Source organism: Periplaneta americana, chromosome 3 (assembly GCF_040183065.1).
Source record: "Periplaneta americana isolate PAMFEO1 chromosome 3, P.americana_PAMFEO1_priV1, whole genome shotgun sequence".
Classification (NCBI taxonomy): domain Eukaryota; kingdom Metazoa; phylum Arthropoda; class Insecta; order Blattodea; family Blattidae; genus Periplaneta; species Periplaneta americana.
Window position 1 is genome coordinate 74,346,493 of NC_091119.1, and position 20,112 is coordinate 74,366,604.

The following is a 20,112-nucleotide window of genomic DNA, read 5'->3' on the forward strand; positions in this document are numbered from 1 at the left end:
ATTTGATTCTGATGTTATATTCTTATCATTATTATAAATGTATAATCTATAGATAGCTTTAAAATAAATCTATGTTAGGGTTTCATAATTCATTAAATTTTTAAGTTATACCTATTTGTTTACAGCCATTACAAAACCATTACTAAGTTCATAATAAAGAATTGCTAAAAAGAGATCATGGAGACGCCTATGACAACGGCAAAATTCTCACAAAGTATACACGAGAAAATAATAAAAATTAGTTTTCTTATTTCCGGACATCTTCTAGGCAAAAATTAAAGAAACCAAAATTAAAATAAAAAATATATATATATAATAATTTCGGCGCTAATGGGTCAAGTTCATAAGGACATTTTTTTATCTTTGCAAAAAATAAGTTTCAATTTTCTTCTTTTTTTCGATTCAAAACTATAACTGTATTCACTGAAATGTTGTAATATCCATCCATACGAATTCGTAATAGGGTGCCAACACAAAAGAGATGTTGTCTGCGCACAATAGATATATGAATATCTTATTCTGAGTAGAATAGCATCTTGAATGAGAATAAATATCTTGCATACTTCTTCGACCTTCAAGAGTTACATGACTGCGAGATAAATTATTTTTGACACATCCACTTCGTACACGAGAGGCATTATTTAAAGCAATGACATAAAATATAAATTAAAATTAATATTTTTAGAGACATTTGGGACAGAGTGGCATAAAGTGAATTTTACTGACGTAATGTGCAATGCATAGCTTATTTGCATATTATGCTTCTGCCGAGGGATAACAGATAAACCTGGTAATTAAATGAATAGGACACATTATGAGAAAACACTCTAAGAAAGTTAGAAAAAAAAGAAGTCTTCTGAATTTTAAAACCTGATAAAAATAATCATCATAGAGCTAGAAACATGTAGGCCTATATATGTGTAATTCTTTTTAATAGCCTAGCCTATATGGAATTTAATACAGTGTTCTTAGTTTAGAGATATCGACAAATTCGTAAAACTTTAATCTCTCTCTGCATGAACATCATAGTATGTTTGTCCCAAAATAGATGTAATTTGTGCGTGATGAAATCATCTACATCAATTATAGATTTAATTCTAATTACTGAGGCGTATTTAACTTTAGTAGTGTGGGAATATCGGTGTCGCGACATTTCGTCCCGGTCAATTTATCACTACGACAATTCATCCCAGAAAACAATTCGTACCTGCGACGATTGGTACTTTTACAAGTTTGTCCCGGTCAATTTGTTCCATTTTAATTCGTACCGGCTGGTTGAGTGAAAGAGAAGGCCTTATACCTAACCTTGTAGTCTCTGTGGGTAAATTCCTATCTTCAATTATGATATATCAGTATTGTTTATGTACAGAGTGTAAAGCAAGTAACTAGAAAATAAATATGACCTGGACCGGCTTTAAGCCGTTTGGACCGATTTATCCAAATTAGGCCCCACGCTTATGGAGGTCTTACCTAAGCATTATGATTTTTATTTTCAGGACCTATTTATGGATACTAGGCCTATATTAAAATGCGCAGCAGATCTCTAAGTGGAAATAACAGGTGTGAGAGTATAACAGAAACAAGAATAAGTGAATGTCATAAAGTTGCTAATTTAAATGGTTAGAAGGCTTGTGGAATGAGTTATTGAAGACAATTCTTTCAGCTGAGATTAAAATCCGCATAAAAAATGCTTGAGCTTCTAGCTTGCAATAGTGTATCTCAATTTAAGGACCACCCCCTTCCCTGAACACCAGCCAGCCACTGAATAGCCGTTTTCATAATTTTACCCCTCTTGTGAAACCGGATTTCAAAATTAAAATACACTATAATAATTTTACAATGTAGTAGTTAACTACAATAAATAAATTCTGAGAACTTGTTACGAATACTGTACTGTATGTTCCAAAGTTGGAATGAAATTTGACAACGTTGTTAACTATTCGTGCTGAATATTCGATCCCTTAATTGCAGCGAATTTACAGCGAGAAAAAAGTTGTTGTTAAGGGTTATGACCCCTGTACACGACTTTCATGGTCTTCTTAACACTTTCATTTCTTCTGGCATCCTGCAAAGTTGTTACAAGTAAAAACATGTTGAGTAACATGAGAAGTGTATTGTCGTTGGAGTAGAGGATGGAACCGGGATACTTTAGCAATTAATGTACGTAAGCATTGACTATAGCTTTTATACACTCGGTACTGGGCACACACTGCTGACATAAACAAAGGTAGTACAGTCTGGTTATGATTGAAAGTAAAGTACATGAATACATACCGCCACCGGTGTGGCTCAGTCGGTTAAGGCATTTGCCTGCCGGTCTGAAGTTGCGTTCGGGCCGGGTTCGATCCCCGCTTGGGTTGATTACCTGGTTGGGTTTTTCCGAGGTTTTCCCCAACCGTAATGTAAATGCAAGGTAATATATGGCGAATCCTCGGCCTCATCTCGCCAAATATCATCTCGCTATCACCAAGCTATCACCAATCTCATCGACGCTAAATAACCTAGTAGTTGATACAGCGTCGTTAAATAACCAACTAAAAAAATACATAGGCTACCTTATACATGCAAAGTTCAGTCTTCTTCGGTTTCGTTGCCGGCATTACAATGAACAAAATACATCCGTAGATTTGCGAACTAAAACGTCCTGCGGCAGATCACTCAAACAGTTTTTATATTTTGAGAACGACCGATCAACATCACAGGATATCAATGGTGAATACAAATAATACGACTGGTGTTTCGACATTGCACTTGTACACGTACCAAATACAGTAGAGCGTCTCGTTTAGGAACAGTGAAAACGTAAAGAAAGTGCAGGTAACGTGTGGGGGGAGGACGAGCCGTACGATAAACACGAGGGATGCACAAGGTTTTAGTTAGCCTACAAGATTTATGGTGGAGCATTAATTGAAATTATATTTTCCAAAAACACAAAAATTTGCATAACTTTATCATACACACATTTTAACAAACAGGAAATTGTAATGTTGAAATAATTCAATATAACAAATCAAATTTTGCTACTTATAAGATATTGCTTTCAAACAGTATTTCTTACGGTCATAAATTTCATTCTCTGTATGACTAACATAATATCACCGTCTTCTGTGGCCGAATTAACAAAACTACAGTATATTGGTCTGAAGTGATAACAATATTTCCTAAACATAATAATTATCCCTTTTCAAAATTTAATTTATTCAGGTACAGTACCGAAGACAGTGATATTATGTTAGTCATACAGAGAATGAAATTCATGACCGTAAAAATGCTGCTTGAAAAGACTAAGTAGCAAAATTTGATTTGTTATATTGAATTATTTCAACATTACAATTCCTTGTTTGTTAAAATATGTATGTATACGATGTTATGCAATGTGTGTTCTTTTATTTTGTGTGTTTTTGGAAAATATGTCAATTAATATTAATTAATATAATTAATTGCAACTAAAACCTTGTGCAACCCCCGTGTTTATCGTACGGCTCGACCTCCCCCACAAGTTACCTGCACTTTGTTTACGTTTTCATTGTGCCTAAACGAGACGCTCTACTGTACACGTAAACACTGTGACAAACAACCTCGACACTAACGTCAGACAACTGTTCACTATGACTGCGCACAGTACTCTGCTGGCGTAGGTTCGGTTCCTAGAGCGCGCAACGGGACGGTTGTCAGGTCATTTTGGGTTCTTAACAAAATGTACAGACTGATTATTTAGTCCTGACAGCTCAGCGACCCGAAAGAGTGGAAGTAATAGGCGTAGTGGGGAGAGCTCCGGAGTAGAGATAAGAGCGAGCGGTCGGTAAAGGAATGTAGTACAGCTTAATATTGTACTAGAAACATACCGCTCTACCGCAAGCATGACATCCTATCGCTCCGAAGGCAAGCGAGTGAATAACCGAGACACCCCTTGGCGTAACTAAATGGACTCGCCTGACCCAGGCGCATATATCCGGCGGCTGTCAGAACTAAATAATCTTACTGTACCTACGAGAGTAACTCACATGTCTAAGCTCCGTTGTGAATCAACCTATTGCCGCCGTAAAGGTATCCCAATCTCGCAGTCTTCGTTGGAGGATCGAGTCAAATTGATTCGCGACAGTAAAAGTGGTTTATCCGAAAGAAAATTAGGGGAGAATTTAAATGTGCCAAACTCAGGTTAATTCAGTTTTAACCCCCCCCCCCAAAATAATAATAATAACCGAGTAGAATTTTACTGAAAGACTGCGAGTGGACTTCTGGATATGCCGAAAGATAGTTTAGAGAATGAAATAGTATAAAGAAACATGTAATGAAATGGCGCAGAATTCTATTTATGATTGTCTAAAGCAGAATTAATGGCTTACAAGGGAAGTATCACACCCTGCATGCCGAAACTTGCCTCGAAACTTTAGTGACATAACCGATGTGCTACGGGAAAACCACGTGCAAAATTTTAGCTGCCTGTTTTCACTGCAAGGCCCCGAAATCGAAGCTGGAATCCTTCTGTTGTCAGGCGATGACACAACTCAGCTGGACATCCCTGTCTCACTGGCGAGCTGAGTGGAGTGCGCTTGTGAAATGGAGTAAGCTCTCTCGCATCCCATGGTGTCATTGAAGCATAAACAAGAGACAAAAGTGACTCGTATTGAATGAATGTTGAAAACACAATTCTTTTCGGCCACATTGTTTTTTCATTGTTTCAAGACAATAGTTCACGGGTACTACAAATTCTGGAGGTCGTTCTGTGGTGTATCTGCTTGCAAACCAAGATTATCTTATTATATCCCGGAATCGTGGAGATGAAAATTGAAAATGGATAAAGGATTGCAATTTAAGTATGGTGTCCCTATGTAAAACTTCGGCGAGAATATCTTCGCGCGTCGCTATTTTTTCTGATAAGCGGTGGTAAAGCACTTTCCACTGCCGGAAGAAGAACTTATCAAGCGGTTGGGTTTTTCTCATAGTACCAAGAGGAATCTGGAGCAATTCGATGGTCTTCTAGCATGTTGAAAACGAACAAATAGTTTCTCATACATAAGTTTTTTTATGTTCTATGGAATGTGTCGTTATATTTTTCATCTGCTTCTTCCATAAATATAGTTGTCACTCTGATGTAACGCGGCGGAAGTTCCTGCGAAAGTATGATATTGAATGGCGGTTTTTACCACATTCATTCAGCCAGAATTTCACAGTTTCCTCTTGCAGTCCATGCTGACACCTACATTTACATTTTTACAGGGGTTGGGACATAGCTTGAACAGAACGATTTGTAGAGGGACTGACTGTTCGTATCACTGGCTTCTGGGGATTCACTGTCTGACTCGAATATCGAACTCGGACCTGCAACATTACCTGTGGCAGGAGCAAGGGTCTTGCGATCGCTATCACTGACACTTGAATCACAACCACTTCCTTCACGTACATCGAGAGTTGTCTCCTCATACCGGTCCACTCCTGTAGAACTATTGAACTGGGCCATTTCTTCCTCTTTTCTTTTTTTTTTTTAATATGCTTCCCGAAGACGAAACAATATTCTTATCTTACGGAAATAACTCGTGGCGAACTCAAGTAGATTAATCGAATTTACGTCTTGCTCAGTGGAACTCATTGCAACAGTTCTCCTTTCTTATACAACCCTCAGCATCGTACTAGATACTTTAACCCTGTAGCCGTCCGCTTGTATTACTGGCCTTGATTCACGTGCTTCTGTTCGCTGCTGGTTGCCACCCGTTCCACTGGCTTGCACACAGGAAGGGCTGTCCATTCCAATCTGTAGCGACTAGTATCCACTTCCGTATTGCTTATATGCATAATTCCGGGGTTTATTTCGGGGCCTTGCAGTGAAAACAGGCAGCTAATATTTTGCATCTGGTCTTCTCGTAGCACATCGGTTATCTCACCAAAGTTTCCAGGCAAGTTTCGGCATGTAGGGTGTGATACTTCCCTTGTTAGTAAATAAAATCCTGTACACTAATTATTATCATTAATATATTTCAAGTTGTTTCATTTTATATAAGTAACCTACGCACAGTAGTTGAACTTGTGTGAAAATGGCACTTCTATTAAGTAACCACCCTTTTAAACGACCAATTTCACATGCAACTAACACTGGTTGTCTAATACAGGTTTCACTGCACTGTATCTTACACTTCTTTTTGTTAACCCTCCACAGAATCATAAATATGTTGTAAACTCACACGTCAGATTGTTTCTGTGTATCTTTATCATAAACATACTGTACTCTGAGCACGACACAGTTCTCAGATTTATTTTACATACCAATCATATACATTAACTCGCCAAATTATTTAAATAAGTTCAACTTCTCACTCAGTCCTACAACGGTCATGAGATTATTAATCATTAAAACTAATGTTTATGCTTTAGTGAATAATAATGATACTAATAATAATAATAAGAATAATAATAACTTAATAATCAAATAAAACAAATAAGCTTGTTTACAAGGTTCCACGGTGACACTATAGACTAAATGGTGTTGCGAGGTGAAAAAAGTTAGAGAATCATTGCCATAGATAGGTTTCCAAAACTTTTTGAAGTAGCGGCCCACTTTTGGGAGAGATAATTGTTTGCGATCCTCACACTAGCGTACTGATAGTTAATATCATTCGAAAAATATAACACCCTGTAAAATGAACACAACGATAATAATTTTATTGAAAACTAATCGATACAGCCCAACTTTTAAGGAACAGGTATTCCCTAGACAGGTAATAAAAGAATTTAGATTTTATCTTTCTCATCTCATTCAATAGACATATTCAGGTCATTATGCATGTTTTCATCCGCATACGAGAGGGGGCGTCCTCTCCGCAACCGTTCCTGGGTTCTCAGCCTTCCGCAATATCTCTGCCAGAATACATTCTTTAAGAGCACTTCCAAGGGTGCTTCGATAGCTTGGAAGGGCCATTGGAATGGATCCTGTGCTGCTTGGTCACCTTGGTGTTGTGAACTTGGGGCCGGGGGTTGGAGGCCCCATTGGATGAGTAGGTGAGGGGTAACATGCGGCCGATGGGCTGGTACACCCTCATCTTCATCTCATAAGATTCGGGGTGCACAATAGGCTTCAGTATGGCCGACGTGCCAAGGGGTCGTCCTGACCCGCGTGTAGCCACTGTGACATAACCTAACCTAACCTAACCTAACCTAACCTAACTTAATGAACCGGTACCTGCAAGGCGAGAAATCAGTATACGTAAATCTATTTTTCAATTCTCTTTGGTTTCTTAAACTGGCCTTCGTTGTTGATATATTTTTTGAAAACTTGAACACTTTGAGGAGTAGTTTACAAGGCCAAGATATTAACATAACAACTGCCAGAATGTTTTAATAAGATCTATTTTCTATAACTTTTATGGCTTCGTCAAAAATAATTTTGAACGTTTCTTTATTCCTATAGTCACTTATATGTATTTGGGAATGATTTACGCGAAAATAGTTTACATGAGACTTTAAAGTGTCTTGTATAGCAGTTGTATCACATCATGAGTCATTGAAAGACCAATCTATTATATGGATCTGCCTCAAATAATTTTAGTGCCCCCAACTAACATGTTCATTTCTTGTTCTCACGCTTCTTTCAAAAGTGCTACATTTTATGGATATCTCTTTATGATTATTCTTTTCTCACCAACACGATAAATCCGCCTCTTTGGACACATGCTGTTTGTTTTCCTTACATTCCTAACTTTACCAATATTTGATCTTCCAGGATTTCAGAGAGTTTGAACTTTAGAGTAAAACTTTATGTCAAAAATACCCTCAGCTAATGGCCACTTTGTCATTAATATCTTACAATTGGGTGTGTACTACTACTACTAGATTTGCGCAGTATTCCACAGAGAACATGAGGCCAATGATTTTTTTTTCAAATCTATTACTATTTCCCCTTTATGACCATATTAATAACGCCATTCCATGTTTCAATTCCAAGCGAATAATATCTAAATTATTATTGATGAAATGCTGTAAATCAAACCCTTATGTTTTTTACAGTTTTCATGGTCTGACCTACTTGGTTTAGTTACTTCATCTGGATTCCGTTTCGTTTTGACAGTGAATTTTCCCAATTTTTCTCTTAACGAAACATTCATACACAAACTTAAACTAAGGTGTGTAACATTCTAAATATCAACGCAATGTGAAAAGCAGCTATGATTCTAGACAAGATGGTTGTTGTAGACTATATTTTAAATGTGGGGCACACCAGCCTCACATTAATTATTTACAGTCAATCAAGAAAATGTGATACTGATAAATATTTAATTTCAGTGTCGATATTATTGTTACGAGGCGCATCCAGAAAGTAAGTTTCCCTATTTAAAAAAAAAAGAACAAACACTTTCAGGAAAACATTGGCAACAGGTACAGCAATGTTTCAGCTATTTTTCAACATAGCCACCATCAGAATTGAGACACTTGTATCGTGGGATCAACTTTTGTATCCCTCTGTCGTAGAACTCTGCCGCCTGTGAATGGAACCAGCGTGTGACAGACGTCTTCAGCTCTTCGTCGTTGTCAAAATGCTCATTCTTGAGGTGCAAGAAAACGTGAAAATCGCTGGGAGCAAGATCAGGACTGCAGGGTGGATGATCAAACAACACCCAGCCAAATTCCGTCAAAACAGCTGCTGTGCGCCGAGCCGTATGTGGACGAGCATTGTCATGGAGGAGCACAACACCTTCAGTAAGCATTCTACTCCTCTTGTTTTGAATGGCACGTCGCAATTTTCGCAGTGTTTCACAGTACGTCAGAGTTCACTGTTTCACCTCTTGGAAGGAAGTCAATGAGCAGAATTCCCTTCCTGTCCCAGAACACCGTGCGCATCACTGTCCGTACCGACAGCGTCTGTTTGAATTTCGTCCTGACCGGAGATCCACTTTGCCGCCAATGCATTGACTGCTGCTTGGTTTCCGGGGTGAAGTGCGAAATCCAAGTCACATCGCCCGTGACGATCCTGTCGAGGAACTCGTCGCCGTCATCGTGATACCGTTGCAGAAATGTCAGTACTGCTCCTAAACGTTGCATTTTGTGTTCGGGTGTCAGGTTTTTCGGCACCCACTTGGCACACACTTTTTTGAACAGCAGGTGCTTAGTGACAATCTCATGCAACAAGGATCGCGATATCTGCGGGAAATGGCTGCTCAGCTCCGTAATCGTGAAGCGACGGTTCTCCATGATGCACTGCCGCACCAGCTCAGCATGATCATCATTGATGAGGGACGGTCGCCCACTGCGCTCTTCATCATGGACACTTTGACGACCTTCGGAAAACTGCTACACCAGCGACGCACCATCTGCTTACTCATGATTTTCGGCCCATAGACCTAACAGAGCTGCCGATGAATTTCAATTGGCGCAATGTTTTGTGCATTAAAGAACTTTATCACCAACCGAACCTCGCAGGCGGCGGGAGAAGGAATAAGAGCTTCCATTTCGGACCACTGCTGCCACGCTACTGGTACCTGGCGGGACCTGTCCGGGTGGCATATGATTGATACGTCATAGATCTGTTACGCATGCGCAACTGACACGGCTAATTACGTTTACTTTCAAGGGGAAAAAATCGGGAAACTTACTTTCTGGATGCGCCTCGTATAAGGTAATCTCTGCTACGTGCAGTCGAAAACAGATAAGTGAAAACGAGTAACTTATTTGGTAACATTTTTCTCTTTTTACAGATAGAAGTAATAACTGACTTTCAGGAGACAAGTGCACGCACAAATTAGTATATGAATGCGTCTATTCAATAATTCCATGATAATATTAATAAAAGTGATCTGACAAGTAAAAAGGAAAACTGAATGATAGTATTTATACACAGCTCCGGAATATTAGAGGGGCGATCATCTTGGATGAAATGTACAAGATGTCTGATTTAAGCCGTTCATTTTTATTTAGGCAGCCCAAATATCAGTCCAGATATTTGAGAGATATTTAAAGGTTTCGCAGGCGGAATCAAGAGTGTGTATTAGCGCCCATGTGAATGACTTTGTATGATAATGTTACGTTAAACATGTGCAGACAATCTGTTAATTACTACCACAGTCATTATATTCGTGAACTGGGCGCATATTGTCGCTGTGGTGCTCTAGAGCGGATAAATGGCGCCGTGGTATGGTGCCGTGTCAGTTATTCCCTCGTTGTGTGCTGCATAGTATCAACAAACTACGGTCTTTGTTGTGAAGGTGATTTGAATGCGCGCGTCGGAATTCAAAAATGTTGCGATTTGAGCAACAAGTAAACATCAAAGTTCTGCCAAAAATTAGGCATATCCTTTAGCGAAACGTTACAGATGAAGAAACAAGTTTACGGTAACGACGCCTTGGGCCGCAGTGCTGTGTATAAGTGACACCAACGTTTTCTTTCGTAGGGAAGAGATAGTTTGGTGGATGAGTACTGGTCGGCCACAAACAATCCAAACTGAACGCAATATCGAAGAAGTTGCAATGTTGGTGAGTGCCAACCGCTCCCAGTCGGTAGATGATCTCGCAACAGCAGCAGGGATCTGCCATAGAACGTGCCACAAAATTCTGTATGACGACTTGAACATGTCGCATGTTACCCAGCACAGTGTGCCACGCGTCCTAACGCAAGACCAACGTGACGATCGCATGATGGTTTCCGGTGACCTGATCAGTAGTGCTGACGATGATCCGGCGTTTCTCATCAGGATCATAACAACAGACGAAACATGACGTTTTCTTTATGATCCGCAACTGAAGCGACAATCGCCACGTGGAAATCGCGATTATCGCCACAACAGAAAAACCAGCGACAAGACAGGTCAAAAAACAAGGTGATTGTTGAACTGTTTTTTGACTCATTGGAAATTGTTCACAAGAAATTCATACAGGCGGAGTAACTATAAACAAGACCCGCTACAAGGAGATCCTTCGCCGTTTACGCGGTTCGATTCGTTCGTCGTAAGTGTCCTGAGCTTTGGCGTAGAAAGAATTAGCTGTTGCTACACGACAACGCCCCTGCACATCGCTCTGTGCTTGTCCAAGAGGAGCTTTAAAGCAACAGGTCACCAGTCTCCCACATCCTCCGTATTCACTTTATTTTGCACCATGAGAGTTCTTCTTCTTCCTCGTTTGAAAACAAAGCTATATGGGCGTAGGTTTCATTAGGCCGAGGAGGTCATGACTGCAACAAGAGAAGACGTACGGGATTTTCTGCCAATATCTTTGAGGAGTGCTTCCAGCAGCAGGTATACCATCGTGGCAGACGTGCATAGGGGCCAAAGGCGACTATTTTGAGGGACGATGTGAATTTGTGTAAGTGAACGCCGTGTTGCGCGGCAACTGGTGAGACATATAAATTCTTCTTTTCGCCTATGCTCCAGGCGCCAGTCCACTAACATATGACTCTACTACGTATTTATATTCTTTCCGCTTTTCAACGTTTCTTATAATCGCATTTAATTGGCAGAAGCACAGCTAATTGCGGGGTGCTAAAGTAGTGTGGGCTTCAAAACGAAGTAATTCATATGAAGGTTCGGGTGATAAAATACAGGTTAAAAATTATATTTGGGGATCAGTCGCTTCTACGGTCGATTTGCTACAAAGTTCAACAAAGAGAGGGTTGGGAAAAGGGGTGGGTTTATAAACTGCAGAGAGGGCTGCTTCATATAGGAAGGGGATGGGTGTGGGAGAAAGGAGAGAATAACAGGAGGAATGTATGGGGTATTGTGAAGATGCGTTTAATTGATATCGAGAGGCAAGAGCTCCAATGTTCGGAAAAGTCATCACTACATTTACAATCAGATCTCATGCTTAACTGGGAGAGATGTGACTACATAAACTCTTGTAACAAAGACAGCAGATCAGGTTTAGCGTGGCTAAGATTGGGGGCATGGAAGGGTAATAAAATTGTCAACGAAGAAGGGGAGCGTCTTTGTCCGCTTTGCAAAGAAAAGGACTCCTATAAACATATTTTATTACAGTGTGTCGAATTGGAACATGTACGGAGAAAATTTCTACCACCCTCGATGCTAAGTCAGAATAGGAATTCGCTTGCATGTCTTGACCTCATGGGGAATAGAGATTGGAAACAAAGACTGGATTGTTCCTCTTGAGGGCGAGAAAGATTGGAACTGCAGCTTTGAAGTTTGTTACGCGAACTGAGGAAGGGATAATAGTATCCACCCAACTGTACACTTTTATGCTTTTAGGTTAGGATATATTATATAATGTGTTTTATTGTGCCATTTCCATTTTAATATGTGTGTTCTTTTAGAGAGTAGCCGGGTATAATCATAGGTGAGGGGGGTGAAACCTACAAAGTAGGACTTGTTTTAGGTACAAAGCACGTACGATCAGAAGACCCGTGCATTGGATTTTAGAGAAATTTATGATAATATAAAATCTGTATAATATTACTCAATATCTATCTATAATCGCATTTATCATTGAATAGTGTTTTATTGAGTCATTTTCTCTTCTTAGGGCTGGTCCACAATAAACCGGGAACGGGAACGACAACGATAACGGAAATACTGTTAAAATAAATGTATTTAAATTGAGTATTCACTATTCTCTACAATTAACGAGAGCCCGGGAACGGAAACGTGAAAGTTAATTGTGCATGCCTACATTTAAATACATTTATTTTAACAATATTTCCGTTCTCGTTTCCGTGCCCAGTTTATTGTGGATCAGCCTTTATAATCCCGATATTCTTTCTTATGGCGCAAGTTATCTGCAGTCCCTCAGATTTTTTTTTCATTCGGGGTAACTAACGGGCATGATAAAATAAGTATCTTTAGAGAACAGATTTATTAATTCATTTAAAGATATATTTAGTATGTCACACTTAGCGACACTACCATGACAACGTCACAACGTGGATACGCCAACAAAAACGTTGGATTCAGACTATTACCGACCATTATAGTCTAAGACAGTGGTATTCAATCTATGGTACGCGTAACCCCAGGGGTACTCGAGGTTGCCTGAATGGGAACGCATCCCACAGTCTAGAAATGTAAAAAAAGCTGCCAAATTAATTTTATTATACTTGTTGATAATTCGAAATTTTATATTCTCTTTTACAATATCAACACTTGTTTTCTTGCTTCAGTATTATTTCAGATAATTCATAAAAATTACTATTGTTATTGTGTTAATAACTACTGTATAATAATAATACTAATACTAATAATAATAATAATAATAATAATAATAATAATAATAATAATAATAATAATAAAATACATAATAGTAAAAGATATACTAATGAAGCTAAATGACAGCTGTGAACAGTATAGAATGAAGAAAAATGCCAACAAGACGTAGACCGTGGTCATAGGAAGAAAAGTAAAGAAGATAAGCTTGCAAATTCTAAATGAGGCAGTAGAGCAAGTGGGCAGCTTCAAATAGTTGGGGTGTATTATAAGCAGTAACATGAGCTACTGCCAAGAAGTCAAAAGAAGAATAGCAAAGGAAGCTTTTAATAGAAAAAGGAGCATCTTCTGCGGACCTCTGGAGAAAGAACTAAGGAAGAGACAAGTGAAGTGCTTTGTGTGGAGTGTGGCATTGTATGGGCAGGAACATGGAAATTAAGACGAAGTGAAGAGAAACGAAAAGGAGCATTTGAAATGTGGATATGGAGAAGGATGGAGCGTTTGAAATGGACAGAGTAAGAAACGAAGCTGTATTGGAAAGAGTGGATGAAGAAAGAATGATGCTGAAACTGATAAGAAGGAGGAAAAGAAATTGGCTGGGTCACTGTTTGAAAAGAAACTGCTTACTGAAGAATACACTGCAAGGAATGGTGAACGGGAAAAGAATTCTGGCAGAAGAGATATTCAGATGATAGACAACATTAAGATGCATGGATCATATGCGGAGACGAAGAGTGGAAAGAGTGGAGAATTCTGGGTTTGCAGTGAAAAACCTGCCCTTGGTCAGAACACTATGAATAAAAATGAATGAACAGTGGTAACAATAATAATAATAATAATAATAATAATAATAATAATAATAATAATAATAATAATAATTTTTAACCGCAGATTCATAGCCGCCCACAAACAAGCTCGCCATCGGTCCCTTTCCTAAGCAAGATTAATCCAGTCCTTTGCATCTTATTTGACCTACCTCAAATCCACTTCAATATTATCTTGACCTTCCCAAAGGTCCTCTTCCCCCAGGTCTTCCAACTATCATTCTGTAGTTATGCATTTCTGAATTCAATATTAATAATAATAATAATAATAATAATAATAATAATAATAATACTAATAATAATAATAATAATAGTAATAACAGTAATAATAATAATCATCATCACAATGACAATAATAATAATCATAATAATAATGATGATAGGCCTAATAATAATCATAATCATGACAATAATAATAGTAATCATATTTTAATTTACATACACCATCAGTCATCGTCTTTTGTTGCATCTTATACAATTGAAAAGTGATTTAGGGATACAAAAGTAAAAAAAAAAAAAAAAAAAAAAATTTTTTTTGGGTATATTATCAAAACATATTGAACACCACTGCTCTACAACATACTAGATCGACAACAACCTGCATATAGTTGGACCATACTGACATATTCTCTTTGCTGGAATATGTTATATTCATTCTTCTGCAAGTAACTTCGAGTTTCAGAGATTCGAAACGTGAATGATTACCGAATGCAGGATTTAGGCTTTTATAACTACTTTTGTGGAATATTCTATTTCATGTGATGTTTCGATCGATTACATATTTCCGTTTTAAAGTAGTTTAAACTACAACGTTCTAGAATCACGTTGAATCGGAGTTCGAAATTAAAGAATACGAAAAATAGAATCGGGAATCGAACGTTATCAGGCCGGCGAAATACTCATAGAACCCATTACTGAGAGCCATTAACTATCTTCAGAGATCCGCGTATTACAAATGAATGTTTCTTTCCTCAAATGCATAGTATGAATCAGTATACAGTATTAATCAGTCTACCCTTCTTCTCCGTTTATTTACATATTATTTACATATTTTCAATTATTATTAAAACTCAAATATAAGCGAAGTGAATTAAAGAATTTCAACGACGAAAATTGTCCAATTCTAGTCCCGCTGTGCGTGATACCAAAAATAATTTATAAAAAACTTGAGTCAGACATCCTCTACAATTCAAATCATTAAATGCAAAAATTATATGGGCCTAACTTAGATTATATAATAGCAATATAGTGACATATTCCATGGCCCTTCATGTTTTCTTACGTCTGTAAAAGCAATATTTCTAAATATTATATAAAATTAATCAGGATAACATGTGGTGAAATGTCACCAGCCTCTTGGTGCTATGGAAAGCAGCATGCAATCAAAATTTCAGTTTCATTCACTCGGTTTCTTAGGATTCGTATTTTATACTCATTATGACAGAAAGACCATGTATTGTGGGTCTCTATCACCACGGCATGGCGCGTCCTCAAGTTGCGGATCGAGGAGACGGCCTTCAGATATGGAGGGTACCCGTGAATATATTGAATAATCAGTAGCGGACAGACGATGAGGGGTGATCCTCCAGCTTGGGAGTTGGGCGAAGGGGTAACAACCCATCACCGTAAAAAACAGTTTATTACGAAATCTTCAAATAAGCCTCGGAATGGGAACAGAAGAATGGAGAAAGTTACACAACACAGAACTGCACGCATTGTATTCTTTACCTGACATAATTAGGAACATTAAATCCAGACGTTTGAGATAGGCAGGGCAAGTAGTACTTATGGGCAAATTCAGAAATGCATATAGAGTGTTAGTTGGAAGGCCGGAGGGAAAAAGACCTTTGGGGAGGCCGAGACGTAGATGGGAAGATAATATTAAAATGGATTTGAGGGAGGTGGGATATGATGATGGAGACTGGATTAATCTTACTCAGGATAGGGACCAATGGCGGGCTTATGTGAGGGCGGCAATGAACCTCCGGGTTCCTTAAAAGCCAGTAAGTAAGTAAATAAGTATGACAGAAAGAAAGACACTGAAACTTCGCACAACTGTACAGCTATTTTAACCATTAGAGTTACCTAGCGACAAATGTAGCTATAATAAGTTATGATCCTTTGTCTCCACTATTCTTACGAATACTATGGTTACGACATTGAATCTTATTGCGTGCTATTTAGCGGATGTGAATATCGAGCGAGAGTAATGACTTTTGAGCGATTATAAAGAAAGCAGTTGTTCACGTTTACCAAACGCTGTAATAATTTCTTCGTGAAGGTAAATAATTATATTCAGTAAATGAAATAAGCCTCGCTTTCTAGAATGAATGCGTAGCTGTTACTTTATTGAAAACTTAGATGGGCTAGCGATAGCGCCGCAGATAAGATATTATGCTACAAAGTCGAAAGGACGCGGGTTCCATTCCCGATAGGGTCATGGGTTTCATTCATTTAACTCGCTAGGGCCTGGGCTATACTCAGTGTCTAGCAGAAATGAGTGTGAAAGATATTTCCTTAGGGGTAAAGTGAGAGATGCGTAGGACTGATCCCTACAGCTATTAATGCTTAGTGCGAAAGTAATAGTTTGAGTGTAGTGAATTTAAATTAATTTTTGTAGTATGTTTGTTTGTACCCTAGTATTCCAATCTCAAAGTAATAATAATCTTGAAAAAATCTTTTCAGTAAAGTTTCGCTTGGTATGGTTAATTCTCTACAGTTCTTGTACATATTACTATACCCTTCAGACTACTTGTTTATTCTATAACTTACTAGCTGAAAGTACCCGGCGTTGCCCGGGTTTTCCTTTCTGCTTCTATTTTTAATTAAACAGGTTATTAAATTTTCGGAAATCTCGGAAACCTAACTCTACATAACCAAAACGAATTGTCTTTACTAAGCTTTCCTCGCCCATAAAGATGATTCTTTACTTAACGTCACTTACATGAATTAATGAACTCCTTAGCCAAATGCCTGCCAGGGTTAACTCAATTTAAAACAGTTGTAAATCAGGCAGCGAAAAAAAACATTTCATCATGTGCCTGACGTTAAACTGTTGTTTTAAATTTATTTATTTATTTGTTTTTATTTATTTATTTTATTTATTTATTCTGGTGTAGTTAAGGCCATTAGGCCTTCTCTTCCGCACCACCAGAAATACAAATAAAGTAATAGAAAAATCAAACTATAAAGAAAGTAAAACCCAACGGAAATATAATTCCTTCTCCTCTTTCTGAAGAGTTTCAGCATTGAATCAATATATACATATATAATTTAATTTATATTGGAAGATTTTTTTACCTCTTGAACGCTGCACACCCACTTATATCATACCCAGTTTTTTTTTTAACATAACTTGAAACTATATCTCATAAATTCAGAACATATTATATTAATTCTAATTTTACACACAGAATACAGATACAATATAAACTCGCAATAAGTCATTTTTAACATAAAGACTAATATTCTGAGAAACGTATAGGCCTACCGGTATTTTAGAAATTAAGAGATTTTTATTTCCACAACGCTTAACATACTAAATTTGCAACGTGAACAATATTTTGAGAATTAATACAATGTTATTTTCAGTAGGCTTATGTACATTCACATACCACATTAGCAACATGACAAAAGTATCATTGAATTGCTTATTGATATGTGTTTTTTTTTTTTTTTTTTTTTTTTTTTTTTTCACTTCTTGTATAAAATATAGTTGAGGATGTGAAAAACATGCAGTTTTTAAGTTAATGTCTGCAACTTTGAGCAACTGTCCTTGAGCTTCATTTTAATATGGCCATTACAAATGCTTGTGGCATTGAAATTGCAGTTGAATGAGTATCCTAGCAATACGTGAAATAAAAACATCTCCTTTTATTTTTGCAGTTAATATTGCCAATTCTATTACGTTTCGTATGAGTTTTTCACACCAATTCTTATTCGTGGATCATTTTGGTGGGTCAATATTTCACAATAGTATTATTGGTTATTCAATATTAAGTAAATTATGTGGTAGCAATCCTTGTAGTTTCAAAGAATTCTAGAATTCAGTTGTATAAAACAGTTTGCTCACTATCTACAAAACTGCATCGAGGAATTCATAATACAGTCCTGGACTGCGTAAAGATACTTATTGTATGAATTATCTAGTTTTAGCCTTCATTATCTGTAACAACAATGTAATTTAATTTCGTGTTAAAATTTCCATGGCCTCGTGAAAGTCGATGTTGAATATAACAGACAATAATAAAAAACAATTGACTGTAGATGATTTTGCGTTTTAATATTATACATTAAGATTTGATCTATTTATTTTTATTTTTTATAATTGTAATGAATTTAACTTCCTTTTGCACAATTTTAATGTAGCCTATGTTCTTCTCCTGGTTATGAAGATTAAATGTGCAAACTTTGGCACATATCGGTCAAAGCGTGTAGATTTGTATAGAGAACATACATACACACATACATACATACATACATACATACATACATACATACATACATACATACATACATACATACATACATACATACATACATACATACATACATACATACCCACATTCAATTTTATATATTAAGATGGTACAGGGTCAATATTCGTAAACTTTAGGGAATTGCATTTACTGTTTAACACATGTGCTAAGTACCAGTTAAGCTCGCCATTTCTCCAGTTGATAGTATTTTTACGCTTTTGTCATACATTTGTAAACATCACGTGCTTTACTCTCTAGCCAAGTCAGACTGTGGATTGTATTAATTGCTTTTCTCTGTCTGAGTTCTTTACATTATATTAATATTCAATATTAAAATGTTCTAAAACTTTTGATTAAGAAAAAAATATTTCCTGAAGGAATAGGTAAAAAAAATAGAGTATGTTGTTGACGTAGGTCTTTAGAATATTCTATGTAAAGAATCGTGTTCATATTCGAGTGTTTGTATATTTTATTATGCAGATGCTTTACGACTGTAAAAATTATGCAAATTTTAGATTAGTTTTACAGGTAATTATTAGCTATTATAATATTCTGAATAGTGTTTTATAAAATGTAATGCAAGTACGGTACATTAAAAATGAAAAGTTTTGTTCATTTAGTTTTATAGTAGCTGAGATAAATAAAAAAAAAAACACATTGTAACTCATTTTCTGCAGGCCAACGGTGTACTTCCTCAAGGAAATGCCCAGAATAATTTTCCCTCTCTCAGACTTAAAGCATTTCCCCTTCCTTAGATGTGAGCAACCATTCATGCTAGCCATAGAGTAGTGCACTTTCCGAAGACTTCTCTTTCGTAGATATATATATATATATATATATATATATATATATATATATATATATATATATATATATATATGTCTAAGAAAATAAATTTCAGATTGCGAAATATGTTCCATGCTAAACTGATTCTCTTTTTATTCTTATCCTGAGCTCTTATGGAAGGACAATGTTTGACCTAAATCTGCGTAGATAATCCTTTAGATATTCTAGTATATCGCAGCCGACTTCAATTTCAAACTTCGTTCAATTTGTACCGAATTTAGTTTTCCTAGGATTCATTCAGAGGTCTGCTGCGTTGCTGACTTTGTTTATATGTTGAACTATATTCTCTAGTTCGTCTGCGTATTTGCGAAGAGGACTATGTCGTCTGCAAATCACAAATTGGATAATCTTCTTCCTTACTGATTATTCCGTATTTGCCAACCCAATCTAATTTTGTGAAACTGATTTTGGAGAAGGCAAGTAAAAAGTTTGACTAGAAGGAGATCTCCGGAATACAGATCAAATAGGCTTACATTTTGAGGAGTGATAACTGGTGTTTTTTAGATCATTATCGTCGTGTCAGTAGGTAGGAGATGGATTTGTGTGATACTTTGATATTATAAAAAATATAACAATATACGTAAAGAGTATCTGCCTCATATCGTTTCAATTAAGGAGATCAATAAGAATCGTGCAAGTGTGTGTAACGGAGGACATCTTTCCATCGATTGGAGATCTGAGACAAACAACGTAAGCAAACAATTTGTGGGAACGGGAGTGTCTTGTTTGAGGAACTGATAGTAAATCTTAACAGATATAAAATTTATTCTAAAACATTTTGTAACACATTCGTATATTTACTGGAGTTTATTAAGAAAGCTAAAGGGAGAGATAG